General features: G+C 43.3%; 1 pseudogene; it reads right to left on the reverse strand.

Annotated features, from left to right (window-relative positions):
• LOC105864162 (calpain-7-like) overlaps positions 1-15050 on the reverse strand; it is a 35114-nt pseudogene that overhangs the window by 12978 nt on the left and 7086 nt on the right.

Here is a 15050-nt window from a genome sequence, read left to right on the forward strand (position 1 = left end):
ACTATGCCATTGCCTGATGGGAACTAGGGGTCAATGGAGGAGCTACAAGCGTACTTCTGAGAACGGGGAATGAAGGGTGCTATTTACATTCAAGAGTTACAGGGGGTCAACGTGGATCTGTTCACAGCTACCACGTGGGATGCCATTCTTCAGACTGTTCCCTCAAATTACCATGGCATGCTGGCTTTGGTTTTAAGTTTTGTGGTGGGACAGTCAGTGCAGATCACAACCCAACCAATGGCAGACTTAGGCAAGACTGAACTATTGAGACAAAAGAAGAGTGTCCATAGCAAAGCCAAGAATATGGTGGAAGTAAAAGATCCCAAGGCCCAATAAAATCATCCATAGACAAATGTAAGCGGACCGGATACAAGCTGCAATCAATCCTAAAAGATCCATGAACAGCCAAATCTCATAATAATGGGCCTTGAAAACAGCTGCCAAAAGAAAAATTGATTGGTCATTTCTGCCTCGAGCACCAAAGTCAAAACTGGCCATGAGAACAATGGAATGGGCAGTCACCACATCAAAACAAAAAACTCCCAATTTCTAATCATTCATGAATAAGGCTGAGTCTTTGCCCCCACACTGAGGTGATAAACATCTCTCCTGCTGAGCCTTGATTCTGGTCTGCCCGGGACGAGAGGGTAGTCTAGTCTGTGCCCTAGAGGAGGACCAGAGGCCATATGTCATTGTTAGCATTTACTGGCCTGAAAAACAAGCAAAGTATTAGTCTTGGTAGATGCAGGAATGAAGTGTACCTTAATCTATGGAAACCCCACCAGGGTAAAGGGACATACCACTGCTATCGATGGATATGGCGGGAAAATGATGGTTAGGTGTGTTTCCTTGACCTTGGGCATTGATTGAATGTCCCCAAGGGAATACAAATTTTGTATAGCTCCCATCCCTGAATGCATTTTGGGAGTGGATAAACGTTTAGGAAAGATCTCACAGGCTATAATTGGAGAATTCTGTCTAAGGGTTAGGACAATGAAGACTGAGCTGTGTAGCCAATTCTAAGGAATTGTGCAAAGAACAATCCCTTGCAACTACCCCCTCCCCGTGGGGTTGTTGCTACCAAACAATACTGACTCCCTGGAGGAAATGATGAGTATTGCCACCATAGCTGAATGGGAAAGGATCAGTGTAATTCAGTCAGCCCACAGCCCTTACAATTCTGTATGGCCAGTGCATAGCCCAATGCCACCTGGTGCATGAGAGTAGATTATAGAGAGTCAAACAAAGTCATAACTATACTTTTTCCCGTAGTCCTGAACATAACCGAAATGCTAGAATGCCTCAGTAGCAACCTTGACACCTATCATTGTGCATTGGACCTGGCAGATGCCTTCTTTAGTATCAACATAGCCCCTGAAAGCCAAGATCAATTTACTTTCATGTTGGAAGGCAGGCAATGGCCCTTCACTGTTCTCCCCTAGGCACAACCACATAGTCAAACCTATTTCCATAACACGGTTGCCAAAGGCTTGGCTGCATGGGAGCTACCCAACAAGGTATGCTGCTTCATGACATTGATGCCATTATGTTAACACCTCTCTCTCCCCCCATCTTAGGGGAGTATGAACTGGACCTTATCTCCTATTTGGAATCTAAAGGATGGGCCACCAACCCCAGAAAAGTCCAGGGGCCTGGCTTATCTTGTCAACTTTTTGAGTATTTTCTGGTTGGGTAAGACTAAAGTCGTTCCTCAGACAATTATTGATAAAATAGAGGCTTTGCCTCAGCTGAGCACTGTGAAGCCATTACAGGAAATTGTCAGCCTTCTAGGCTAGGGGCAAGCATTGATTCCTCACTTGGCAAAACTCCTATAACCACTATAGACAGATTAGGAAAGTAACACAATGATACTGAGAAGAAACTCCCCAGTGAGTGTTTGAAAATTCAAACCAAGCAGTAAAACAGGTACAGGCTCTGGACATTTATGATCCCTCCTGTCCTGGAGAATTGGGTGTTCATGTTACCCAGGAAGGATTGTCTTGGGATCTGTGGCAGAGGCAGGCAAAGTCCATTGCCCCATTGAGTTTTGGTCATAACTGCAAGGAGGAGCATAAAAATGGTATAGCCTCATAAAAAAACAACTAGCAACCACTTACATGGTGCTCCAAGCCAGTGAACCCCGTTGCCTATGTTGACAAAATAGACTGCTTATTTGCAACAGTGGCATGTACATAGTACTTTACATTGAGCTCTGAGGTACAGCAAGTGCTTGGGCCCATTGATTATAGCTCAGACCTTACTACCTACCCAGAGGAACAGCTAGCACCCAGTCAAGTAAGACCAGGCAGGGATTTGTCTCTGCAGGGGCTTGGCATACAGATGGCTCCTGAAGATGACAACTGCCAAGGTGGAGAGCTGTAGTGTGCCAGCCATCCACTGAAACCATCTGGTTAGATGAACGCACAGGGAGGAGCAGCCAATGGGGCACCTGGATGGCCTTGCTAAATGAGCCTACACCTATTACACTGTGTACAGACAGTTGGGCTGCATATCAAGACATTACCCAAGGTTTTGAGCAATGGTACACTCAGAATTGGAAAATAAATGTCCAGCCTCTCTGGGGTCAGGACATATGAGAGGATATCTCACAATTTATTCACCAAAATGTCTTCTATAAGTTAATGTGGAAGGGTCCCGGCTTGAGAGCATGCACTCCATGACAATAGGACCAACAGGTTGCCCACTGTGTGATGTGCCAGACCCCACACCTTGGCACTGAAGTCCTGCTCAGGCACAGGGCAGATGCTGGCAATGCTCTTACTCGCCACTGCTTATGAGCTTCATGGCTCTGGCTCCCCAGCCCAGCCCTGAGCTCTCTGCTGCTTTGTGCAGGCCACCGGAAGAGGAGGAGCTGGTGCTGTGCCCATCAGGGCCCTTGTTGGAGGCTCAAGGCTTGGGCACTGGGTCAGTATGTTGGGGCCACTAATCCCCAGAGGTCCCAGATGCACTCATCAGATTTCAGGCACCTCTCAGAAGCCTAGACTCCACACTCAACATTCCCAGTTGCAGAAATCACATGTTGTAAGTGTATATTCCATGCTTTATAGTGTATTTGCAGAGTTATATAACCACAATGTTGAGGTTCCTTCCTCCTGGGGCTCCATCATTCTTTGTTCAGTACATTATTCCTGGAAGGTGGTGGGTCCCCACCAAGCAGCAGGTGCAAGTCTACCTGTTGACACTTCCTGCTTGCATCCCCTTGCTCTCTATTAAGGAAACATCTTTTCCACCCTTGCACCTGAGAAGCGATGATGGTAGTAAGAGGGTGTTTTCTTACCTCTGACAAAAAGCATGGTTCAGGACTACCACCACCTCTCTGAGGTCAGGGGTGTCACAGCCCTCACAGCTGCACTTCAGTGAGGCGGCTGCTGGCCACAGGGGGCTACCAAGCACCTGGAATGTGGCCGGTCTCAACTGAGATGTACTACATGCCTAAAACATAGAGAGTTGTCAAGACAGTAAAAAAAACCCTCATTAATAATTGTATATCAATCAAATATAAAAACAATAATATTTTGGATATATTGGGTTAAATAAACTATTACAATCAATTTTGCTTGTTTCTTTTTCTTTTATGTGGTTACTAGAAAATTTTAAATGACACAAGTGGCTCATATTTTATTTCTACTGGACATTACTGCCTTAGAGGAGTCCTTCCTCATTTTCAAAGCTCAGGCTGCCTCCTCAAAACACCAGTAGCCAGGAAAGTTACAAAACCTCAAACTTTAAAATAATTGTCATTATGTTTTTCCATTTGTGAATAACATATATTTACTCTGTGTGTGTATAAGTATATATATACATATATATATATAAAATTCATAAATGGATATAAGGTTACATTCAAGGTTAAATACAAATGTCCTCCAAGCAGGTCCAGGTCCCAGAGCAGGGGCAAAGCCAAGTCTCAAAAGAGCTATAACCAGGAACCTGCTGCTGTGGTCTCATTCAGCTCCTGGTTGGTTCGCATCTCCTGTCACTCATGGCCAGAGGGGTGGGGCCTGGAGCCCCATCCAATCAGGGACACTGTGTTGAGAACTGTCCAATCAGATGCGCATCTGGAAAGCAAACACGCGGCGTAAGGAATGTGGCGGGGCCTTTGCCTTCTGCAGCAGGCACCGAGCCGGGTCCTCTCTCCGCTGTCCAGTTTCCAGGAGGGTCGTGGTGTCTTTGATGCAGCCCCTGGTGCCCTGACACCTGTAGGTACTGAGAGAGCGGTAGGGAGGACACTGGGAGACCCCGGAAGCTGGAAAATGGTGAGTGTTCGTGGCCGGGCGTCCCGAGACGAGGGGGGCGCTGGTTGTAGCCGACCGGAAGCAGCTGTGGTGGGACCGGGACTTCCCGCCTCAGCTCCTGAGTGTTGAGGCCAAAATTCGCCGGCGGCACACCTTGGCCCTCAGTCCCCTCCCGGACCGCATTGGGCTTGGCAGGCAGCTTGGATCCTGGGCGTCCTGTCCTGTCCCCGCTCTTCTACTTCCACCCGGCTCAGAGGCCTCTCTGGGTATCTCTGCGCCCGCAGCCCAGCGCCTCCCCCAGATTGTGCGGAGAGGAAGGGACAGTCATCGGGAGGATCCCCCTTCCGTACGCAGGGTTCGTGCCTAGGCTTCGCGGGCCCCAGTCCCTTGATTCTCCTGTTAAAAATTAAAGTGACGCACCACTAAAACTCTAAACAGTGTTTGAGCAAACCGATTGGCGACTAGGGAAGGCCCCAGCCTTATTTGGATTATCCAGATGGCTATTTTCAGGTTGATCCTTTGGGGTCAACAAGAAGGTCTTGAAGATAAGGCTTTTGTAGGAGCATGAGGAAGCAAACTAAATTCAATAACGGAGTGGGGACGGTTATGTAGTTGCCTTATTTGGATTATCCAGATGGCTATTTTCAGGGCTTTATTGGTAGATTGCATAAGTTTTATTTCCCTCTAAGTTGTAATTTACAAGAAATACACTTGAGTTCAATTAGTTTTCCTTAGGTAGAAACCCAGGGCACTACAGCCACGTCAGTCCATTTGCTCCCTATTTACTTATTTTAACACTGTCCAAGGGGACTGGTTTCCCTGCATTTTCCAAATATATGGCAAAGAGGGTCTCAAATTCAAAACTCAAATCCAGTTTCCCAGCATAACTACTCTAGGGCCTGTTGGAAGTCCTATACTTTGAGTTCTTTTCCCACACTTTTAAATGCTTACAACCACTCTCCAACTCACAACATTATCACCTGTTCATCCTTTATTTATTTTTCAAATAGGCACGTATTTTAATTGTTGATCTTTTTTTCACAGAACTGTGATAGTCTCTTTTTAAGATATTTTCTGTTTCTGAACATCTCACATGATAGGAAAGCAGAGAATAATCACATGATGCTCCCCTGTAAAAAATCTTTGTGATTCTCCTCCTTTTATTTTCCCTAGGCACACACAACTTACGAGAATATCTTTATGTTGAGGTTACCCTTTTGAAACTTTACAGGGTGATGTGTCCTCAGCCATTCACTTGTCCTTTCCTGGTCCTGGTTTCACAACTGTCTGGGGATGGCCCAAGATACCCACAGCAGCCATGTCTCCTGGGGGGGGGGGGGTCTAGTGAATGTCATTCTTGGGTCATCTCTTCCCAGAGGACGTATTGCAATAGAGTAAAAGCTCTGACAGTAACATCTGCAAACATCTCAAAGGTTTGGCAGACAAGGGCTTTTTGATAGGGAAAAACAAATAAACAAGATTAGAAGAAAAGTGAAAGAAAAGGGCAGGATGTAGGGTGGCAAAATCAGACTCTAGGTAAGAGAATGTTTCACCCTGAAGTCAGCCTGTTCTTAGGAGAGGCATAAAGAGGGCTTGTATGTTGTCTCAGGCTAAAGGTGGCTCTAAGTTCAGCAGCCTGGGAGAAGAAGAGAAACGTAAGGAAAATTGGCTGAAGTATTTTGTTCTGATCACTGAAAATGAGACTGTTCAGCAAATGGTTGATAAGGTGAAAATGCAAATTTTCAGAGTCTCTTTTTGGCTTTATGATAGGTGATAAAAGCATCATATAAGTCATAGTGGGAAGGGTCTCTGACTGCAGTTGGCTGCTCTTGCAGAACATAAAGATGTGGGATTTCTTTACTCACAGCTATTTACCAGGGCATCCATCCCATCTTCCTCTGCCACATTTCCTTGTCCTACACATCTCTTTCACTTGGATGTTGTTTCCTTTGCAATGAACTAGTAACAATAAGTAAAATGTTTGGCTGAGTTCTGTGAGTAATTCTGTCTAATTACTGGACTTGAGGAGGTATTATGGAAGCCCCTGATTCATAGGTACTGTCTCAGAAGTATATATGCACTCCAGGGCTTGCTGCTGGAATCTGCAGTGGGTGCAGTGATGTGGGAGTGAGCCCTGAATTTGTGGTATGTACTGACTCTGGGTGGTGTCAGAATTTAATTGCTGGACACCCAGTTGGTGTTGGAGAATTGGTTTGTGTTTAGCAGACACAGCACATATGATATCAGAAGTGGTGTGAGAAGAAAGACGTTATAGGTCAGACCTTGAAATGACTCTGGCTGAGTGTTTGGTTGCTGGTGAGACTTGTGACCTGGAGGAGGGAGTGTTTCCATGCTGTGAGGAAGGGACAGAATGTATGAAGCTCTCAGAATTAAATTTCCCAGCTGTTCAGGTTTCTGTCACTCACTACCCAGGTGTAAGCCACCCTGGGCTACATCTCCACAGTGAGAGTGGTCCCCAATATTGGAAAAAAAAATTTTTTTTTGAGACAGAGTCTCGCTTTGTTGCCCAGGCTAGAGTGAGTGCCGTGGCGTCAGACTAGAGACTAGCTCACAGCAACCTTAAACTCCTGAGCTCAAGCGATCCTACTGCCTCAGCCTCCTGAGTAGCTGGGACTACACGCATGCGCCACCATGCCTGGCTGATTTTTTCTATATATATTAGTTGGCCAATTAATTTCTTTCTATTTATAGTAGAGACGGGTCTTGCTCTTGCTCAGGCTGGTTTCGAACTCCTGACCTTGAGCGATCCACCTGCCTCGGCCTCCCAGAGTGCTAGGATTACAGGTGTGAGCCACCGCGCATGGCCAATATTGTTGGAAAAATTTTAAACAACCGAGTGTGGGCTCCTTCTGAACTGTGAGTGAACCAGGCTGCTCACCTGAGCTGCTGTTTCTTCTATAAAACCTTGTTGCCATATAATTTCAGTTTGCTGAAGCAGTTAACAATTTTATTTCATGAATTCAGTATAAGATTTTTATTTTCTTACTTGAAACTCTGATTAGATTGAGTGATATGAACTGAAAAAGCAAAGTAAATTCTTGCAATAAATTGTTTTATGCTGAGTTTAAATAATAAGATAATCCCCCAGGGACTCGCCTTCAGGTGAATAAACAGCCTTTGGCAATTCTGGTGTCTCCCCCACCTGGTGTTATCTACCTTCTGTACCCTGAGGGACTACATGCTGATTCTTATTATCCTGTGAAGCTTAAACATCTATTTATTGTCCAGCAAAGTTTTTGCCTCTTTTGAGTTTTCAGTGACTTAATTTTATGCTTAATATTTCATTAATATTATGCAGAAAAGGTTTTTGTGTTGTTTCTGTGCCTCAGTCTATGGTACACATGGTGCTCTCTGCAGCCCTAGGTCACACCATTTGGTCACCCATTTCACTGCTAATAGGACTTGAATTGTTTCAAATTTATTTTTTGATGATGCTCGCAATGTCATTCTTTCTTTTGTCCCCAAGCACTAACACTGTATAAATTCATTGACTTAATAAAAGAAGCTGAGGAACAAAACATAATTTTAAAGAGTTTACCTGAGCTAAAAGCAAGAACAGTTGCCTAGAAGACTCAGACCAAATTAACCTTGGATGTGAGTTCTGTTTGGTCTTTGTTATAAGCAGATTTTTAAAGACAAAAAGAGGGGTCAAGAAGTGGGCCAGTATGAAGTTGTTTGTCAGAAATGTTCACCAGTTTACAGAAATAAAATTGATAACTAATTGGCTATACAGTGTTCAACTATAGGGTATGAGTTGTGGTGCTCAGCATGTGGCATTTTTAGTTACTGCATAGCTACTTGTGGTGTTAGTCAGTGTAGAGTCCACATTGCAAACAGATTTTGAAGGTGATTGCTTAGCTCAGAGGTCAGAGGGTAGTGGGACATGGCTCTGCCTCTTTCCTGTGCCTCTTTGGGCCTAATAATTAAAAGGAGGCCTGCATTCCTAAAATAAAAGTTTATTTTCTTTATAATTTCTTCTTTTTGATCACAATCTTTCTTTTTAAAAGCACTGATAAATGTCTGTCAAGATGTTCCTTGTTGCCAGGAAGTCTGATTTCCATATAGGCCTCTCTGACATCAGGATGGGGGAAAAAGAGACATTTCAATGAGGAATTTCAAGAGCACCTAAAAGCAAATCTGGATGGCATCACACAGTGGCAAAAATGAGACTTCATTCAAGTCATTGACTTACAAAGCTGCTGTCACTTGTTTTAATTTGTATAGTCTTTGGAATACTATGATTTTAATTTTCTTGGAAGAAGTAAAAAAAAAAATACATAGCATTAGTAATTTAAATAGTGCACATGTAATGCAAATAGGGATCCAAAAGAATTGGTATGCCAGAGCAATAGCAAAATACCTATTCCATTAGAGAGCCAACAAAAAATAGCATGACAAAAATTAAATCTAATTTCCTTAAAGGCTTGCTGTAGCCAAGTGACTTCTTTTCTATTTTTTTCTAGATGAGTTTCTACTCCATTGGATGTGTTTATGTATAAACAACAAAAGGTGTTTGCCACCGCACGTATATCTCTTTCCTCAGTTAATATCTAATCTAAAGCAGTGTGATTGCCTGCTACATCCTCAGCCAGTGAATCAATAGCTTAGTGTTGAGCTGTGATAAAGGCAGTAGTTTCAGTAGCAATTTTTGGTAAGGGTATAGAAAGATTTCTAATCATGTATTGATGAGAAGTGAATCCCACCAAGGCAAAAGTATCCTCTTGATAAATGCATGGAGCTATCTTCTCGACGGCCAGGGTGATAATTAGCCTTTTTTCCCCAATAGAATTCTCATCTAAAATGGATTGGTGGTTATGCTTAGGAAAAAGTTTGATGGAACTAATGGAATGTTGGGTTTCTTCAGAATTATCTATGGGTAGAGTGATGACAGAATATCCTAAGAGAAATTGCTATTTATTTTAGCATCACAGGGATTGTTCAATAATGCCTGATATGATTCCTTTTAACAGTGTTGGTGAGAAGCTTTTATTTGATGGTGTTTCCAGTAAACAAAGTTGCCATGTTGGAGGCCATGGTCTTTGAAATTTATGTGCCCGGGACATATGCCATTCAAAGAATCTTTAATTAGTTTAAAATTTTCACTGAGAAGCTTTATAAGGCCTTGGCAACAATGAATAAAATCACCTTTAAAGAGAGCTGGTTGTAGGCTACTTCATCTATGTGCATGGACCTTCCTGCTGTTATTTTAAAAGGAGAAAGATTTTTTAACCAAACAGGGTTAAAAATAAGTTAAATAATATCAACAGAAGAACCTTAGGCTAGGGAAGGTTAAAAGTTTCTGTAAACTTTGCCAATTGATTTTTTTTTTTTTTTTTTTTGAGACAGAGTCTCACTCTGTTTCCTGGGCTAGAGTGCTGTGGCATCAGCCTAGCTCACAGCAACCTCAAACTCCTGGGCTCAAGTGATTCTTCTGCCTCAGCCTCCCGAGCAGCTGGGACTCCCGGCATGGGCCACTATGCCTGGCTAATTTTTTCTATATATTTTTAGTTGTTCAGCTAATTTCTTTCTATTTTTAGTAGAGTTAGGGTCTCACTCTTGCTCAGGCTGGTTATTACATTATTTGTATATTCCACTAATCCAGAAGACTGAGTGTGATATGCACGTGGAAATCCTGAAAAATTGGCCACATATTACAAATAGATAGTGCTTTTACCAGTGAAAGGGGTTTCTCTACCTCTGTGAAGATGAGATGGAAATCTCCATGAAAAAATGAAATGAGACTTACAATGATCATGGTTAAAGATACAATTGATGAATACATTTAGTCATTTTATTTTTTTTCAGTTTACTCAAAAGGTGAACCAAAGTCTTTTATTGTCTGTTATTAATACTTAATAAAAATCTTTTTTAAAAGAGAAAGCCAAATTTTATTGGTTTTCCTCATATTATTGTATTATTAGTAAAGCTAATTTTAATAAAACCTTATAAAGAGATCTGCCCAATCTCCTTCAGCTCTGACCATACAAGATAATATTTCTATAAATCTTTTATAACCTCTTACAATTTTTTCCATTCTCTTTCCAATCTCTTAAGTCCATTCAGTTTCTCTCATTTTTCCCTTATTTTATTCTTATAATACCACCCTTAAATAAACTCTGCACTGGCAAAATTACTTTTTTATTTTAGGAAAAAGCACATCCTTATGTCTCCTTATGTCTATGGTGAAAAAAATAATTTTTTCACCAAAAAACATATCTTATTTTCTTTATACACTCTGTACATATTAATAAAATTGTTTCTCTTCGTATCTCTAGCTTTAATTACTTTATGGTATTCAGAATTTTAGACCTAAGAAAAAAGCAGTTTTTTGAGACAGGGTCTCATTCTGTTGCCTGAGCTAGCTTTCTGCCACCTATAATTTTGGGGTTAAAGAAATCCTCTAGGCTCAGCCTCCTGAGTAACTAGGACTACAGTATGTGCCACCATGCCTGGCTAATTTTTTTATTATACTCTTTTTTTTTTTTTTTTTGAGACAGAGTCTCGCTTTGTTGCCTAGGCTAGGGTGAGTGCTGTGGCGTCAGCCTAGCTCACAGCAACCTCAAACTCCTGGGCTCAAGCAATCCTTCTGCCTCAGCCTCCCAAGTAGCTGGGGCTACAGGCATGTGCCACCATGCCCAGCTAATTTTTTCTATATATATGAGTTGGCCAGTTAATTTCTTTCTATTTATAGTAGAGACGGGGTCTCGCTCTTGCTCAGGCTGGTTTCGAACTCCTGACCTCGAGCAATCCGCCCGCCTCGGCCTCCCAGAGTGCTAGGAATACAGGCGTGAGCCACCGCGCCCGGCCTATTATACTTTTTGTAGAGACAGAGTCCTACTATATTGCCCAGGTTAGTCTCAAACTCCTGGCCTCACGGTATCCTCCCACATTGGCCTCCCAAAATGGATTACAGATGTAAGCCACTGTGCCTAGTTGAAATAAGCAACTTTAACTGTTAATCACATACTAGCACTTTATGAATGCACCTTTATTTGTTTGTTTATTTATTTATGAGATAAGATATCACTCTTTTGCCCAGGTTAGAGTGCAATGAAATGATCACAGCTCACTGCAACATCAAACTACTGGGCTCAGGCAATCCTCCTAGTTCAGCCTCCTGAGTGGCTTGAATAACAGGTTTATGTTACCATGCCCAGCTAATTTTTTTTGGTAGAAACAAGATGTCACTGTTTCGTCCCAGCTGGTTTTTTGGTTTTTTTTGAGACAGAGTCTCGCTTTGTTGCCCAGGCTAGAGTGAGTGCTGTGGCGTTAGCCTAGCTCACAGCAACCTCAAACTCCTGGGCTCAAGCAATCCTTCTGCCTCAGCCTCCTGAGTAGCTGGGACTACAGGCATGCACCACCATGCCTGGCTAATTTTATATATACATATATATATATTAGTTGGCCAATTAATTTCTTTCTATTTATAGTAGAGACGGGGTCTCGCTCTTGCTCAGGCTGGTTTCGAACTCCTGACCTCGAGCAATCTGCCCGCCTCGGCCTCCTAGAGTGCTAGGATTACAGGCGTGAGCCACTGCACCCGGCCTCCCAGCTGGTTTTTAACTCCTGGCCTCAAGCTATCCTCCTTCATTGGCCTCCAGAATTCAGAGACAGGTAATATCACACCTGGATGCATGGTTGGCTGCTCTGTCAGGGCAGGTTCATTCTCTGTTCTGACCCCAGAGTGAGCGTGAGTCTCTGTTGCATGGCTCACCATGGGGACATTGGCCCCAGGCTTGCTGGAGACCCTCTCACCAGCATCTGGGAGTCTTTGAGACATTGGGGGTGTCCTGTGTAGACTGGGCTCAGGCTGACAACAAGGTCTAAACCTACTTCCATCTCAGTGGGAGAAGGATGTGTCACGCAGGGGTTTTTTTCCTCCCCTCCCAGAAGAAATCTCCTTGGTTGGTTCCCAGATGGGAGTTGAACTTTTAGTCTAGAGCAAATGGATAAATTGTTGAATTCAGCATCATGTAATCAGTACAAGAAAGGGGAGATATATGGAGACTTTGGCTTCATTTGGATCACTTCCCTCTACTGTTCTCATGAGTTCTGATGTCACCACCCAAGGAAAGAACAGTTGTTTTTGTAGTCATTTCTGTTGCTTTACCTTGTTCAGAATCAATATTGAGCATCTAATTTAATTGTCCTAGAAAACTCTGATGCTCTATGTTAAATTGCTTGTTATGTTATGAAGTAGACAAGTAAGTACCTTAAAATGATTAAAAGTATATAAACAGTGGGAGTATAATTTATGTTGAGTAAGCTTAGAAAAGACAGAAAAATAAACCAGCAGCATAGCAGTCAGAGCCCAGGACCTGCTCCCTGTCCCACCCCTTCCCGCACCCACCCTCCTCTGTGCCTTGCTCAGGTCTGGTCTCATTCTGGATTCTCCCCTCAAAGAACTGATTAGAGAAGGTCAGAGTTTGGCTCGGCTGTTCCTGCCATCCTTCCACAACTGGTGCCCAGTTTCACAACTGGGATTTTCCTAAACCCAAAAGCAGATAAATGTGTGCAAATGATTATATATTTTGGTGCCTTAATTTACATCTTTTTCATTAAAACCTGTGCTTCTTAGAGACAGTTCATCCTCCAGCCTGTTTTCCATTTTTTCAGATCCAGTAGAGGTTCTACAAGTTACAAGAAAGTAAATATAAACACAACAATAAAAAATCCTTTATTCCTCCTCAACACTTCCTTTCCATGTCTCTCCCATCCATGTATATCTTTTACTCATCAGTGACAAAGAAAAACAATCTGGGCCCCAAATCTAGGTTCTGCTATGAATTATGGGACACTTAGTTCCTGACTGCCAGGGTGTTCTGAGGGTTAACACAGACAGTGTGAGGTTCTCAGCGCAGTGCGCTGCGGCACACTTGCGAGCAGAGTACATCATCAATGAACACTGCATTAATGCATGTGCACTTTTTTTTCCAGTTGACTTCCTCAGATATAGTTGCCCTTCTAGCCTTTGTCAGCTTTAAAGGTCCAGCAGAGAATATTGTTTCAGGATGGTGATTTGTGGTCTTCACTTGGACCAGAAGTATTTATGTTGTGACAGACTTATTGGGTGTAAGGGACTCTGTGCTGTGCCTGCTGTCTCTAGCTGAGTGATACTGATGCTGAGGACTTGTTGATGAAGACAGTCAATCCACGAACCCCTTCTACACTTGCAGAGTCACATTTCTTAGGCTGGAGCCGGGGCACCAAATGATTTATATGCACACTGAAGCTTGAGAAGCAATGCTTAGCTACGTGACTCTCAGGCTAGGTTTCCAGTTATAATCCTGTGACCAGTTTGAAGACATACCATCCCCTGTGCCTTCCCTATAGCTTCTGTCTCTTGTTCAGGTGAGACCATCCATGTGGTTTCAATTAAGTGATCCTCATGAGTTTAAGGTGAGACCAAGGTCAAGCATGTGAGCTCCCAGATCCATTCATGAGATTTGAGTTCAGCCTTTTCTCCAAAGGGAGGTCACAGGGCCTCCTCTGCTTGGGTTTGGTGGGGGTGAGTCGGTGTGGCCCATATTCCCATTCTGCATCAGAAACTGCTGGTTTCAGTGACAGGGGAGGACACTTGAGGGCAGGAAAGGAGAGAAACTCATGTTTTGATATTTATGTAGGAGCTCATTTTTGCTGAATCTTTACTGTGGCACAGGAGAGATGAGTGTGGCCTTTTCTGCACTTCAAGGCCCCTCTGCTTGTGGGTGTAGTGGTAGCAGATGAAGGGGTTGTATTGATGTCTTGAAATATATAATATATTCTACAGATACAGTTGTGATTTGTCCAGATAACCTCACCTGAGAAGGAATCCTAGAGGAGGAGGAGGAAGAGGAAGAAATGGCTGGTTCTCAGGTAAGAGTCTCCCAGGTCAGGGGCTGTGTCCACTTTTTTTTTTTTTTTGAGACAGAGTCTCACTTGTTGCCCAGGCTAGAGTGAGTGCCGTGGCGTCAGCCTAGCTCACAGCAACCTCAAACTCCTGGGCTCAAGCGATCCTCCTGCCTCAGGCTCCCGAGTAGCTGGGACTACAGGCATGTGCCACCATGCCCGGCTAATTTTTTTTCTATATATATTAGTTGGCCAATTAATTTCTTTCTATTTATAGTAGAGACGAGGTCTCGCTCTTGCTCAGGCTGGTTTCGAACTCCTGACCTTGAGCAATCCGCCCGTCTCGGCCTCCCAGAGTGCTAGGATTACAGGCGTGAGCCACCGCGCCCGGCCTCCACTTTTACTCCTAGAATGTCATGTAGTTAGGACTTGCAAATCATTGCTTCTCTACTTCTGAATGTTTCCGCCTAATAAGATTATCTCAGCTACTTTTTTACCTTTCTTCTTATAATTTTCAAGGACCTCTTTGAAGTCCTTCACCCCTACATACCAGAGCCATCTCTACATTGAGGCTTATTACAAATTGCGAGAAATTCTCACCAAGAATTTAAAACCTGCAATATTGAAAATGTTCCCTTTTTGACAGGTCAACGTGGAAATGTGTGGATACCCAAGATTTCTCTAGGGCATAGGATTTGGTTCTTGGGTATCAGTGAGAAGGGGGAATGTGCACTATTGAGGTTCTCTCTGGATACCCCACCATCTCTATGCCAAATAGGATTTAAAAATGCACATTTATGGCCAGGTGTGGTGGTTCACACCTGTAATCCTAGCACTTTGGAAGGCTGAGGTGGGAGGATCACTTGAGGTCAGGAGTTTGAGAGCAGTTTGAGGAAGAGTGAGACCCTCTCTGTATAATAAATAGAAAATTAGCCAGGTGTGGTG

Source organism: Microcebus murinus, chromosome 13, assembly GCF_040939455.1.
Source record: "Microcebus murinus isolate Inina chromosome 13, M.murinus_Inina_mat1.0, whole genome shotgun sequence".
Taxonomy (NCBI): Eukaryota; Metazoa; Chordata; class Mammalia; order Primates; family Cheirogaleidae; genus Microcebus; species Microcebus murinus.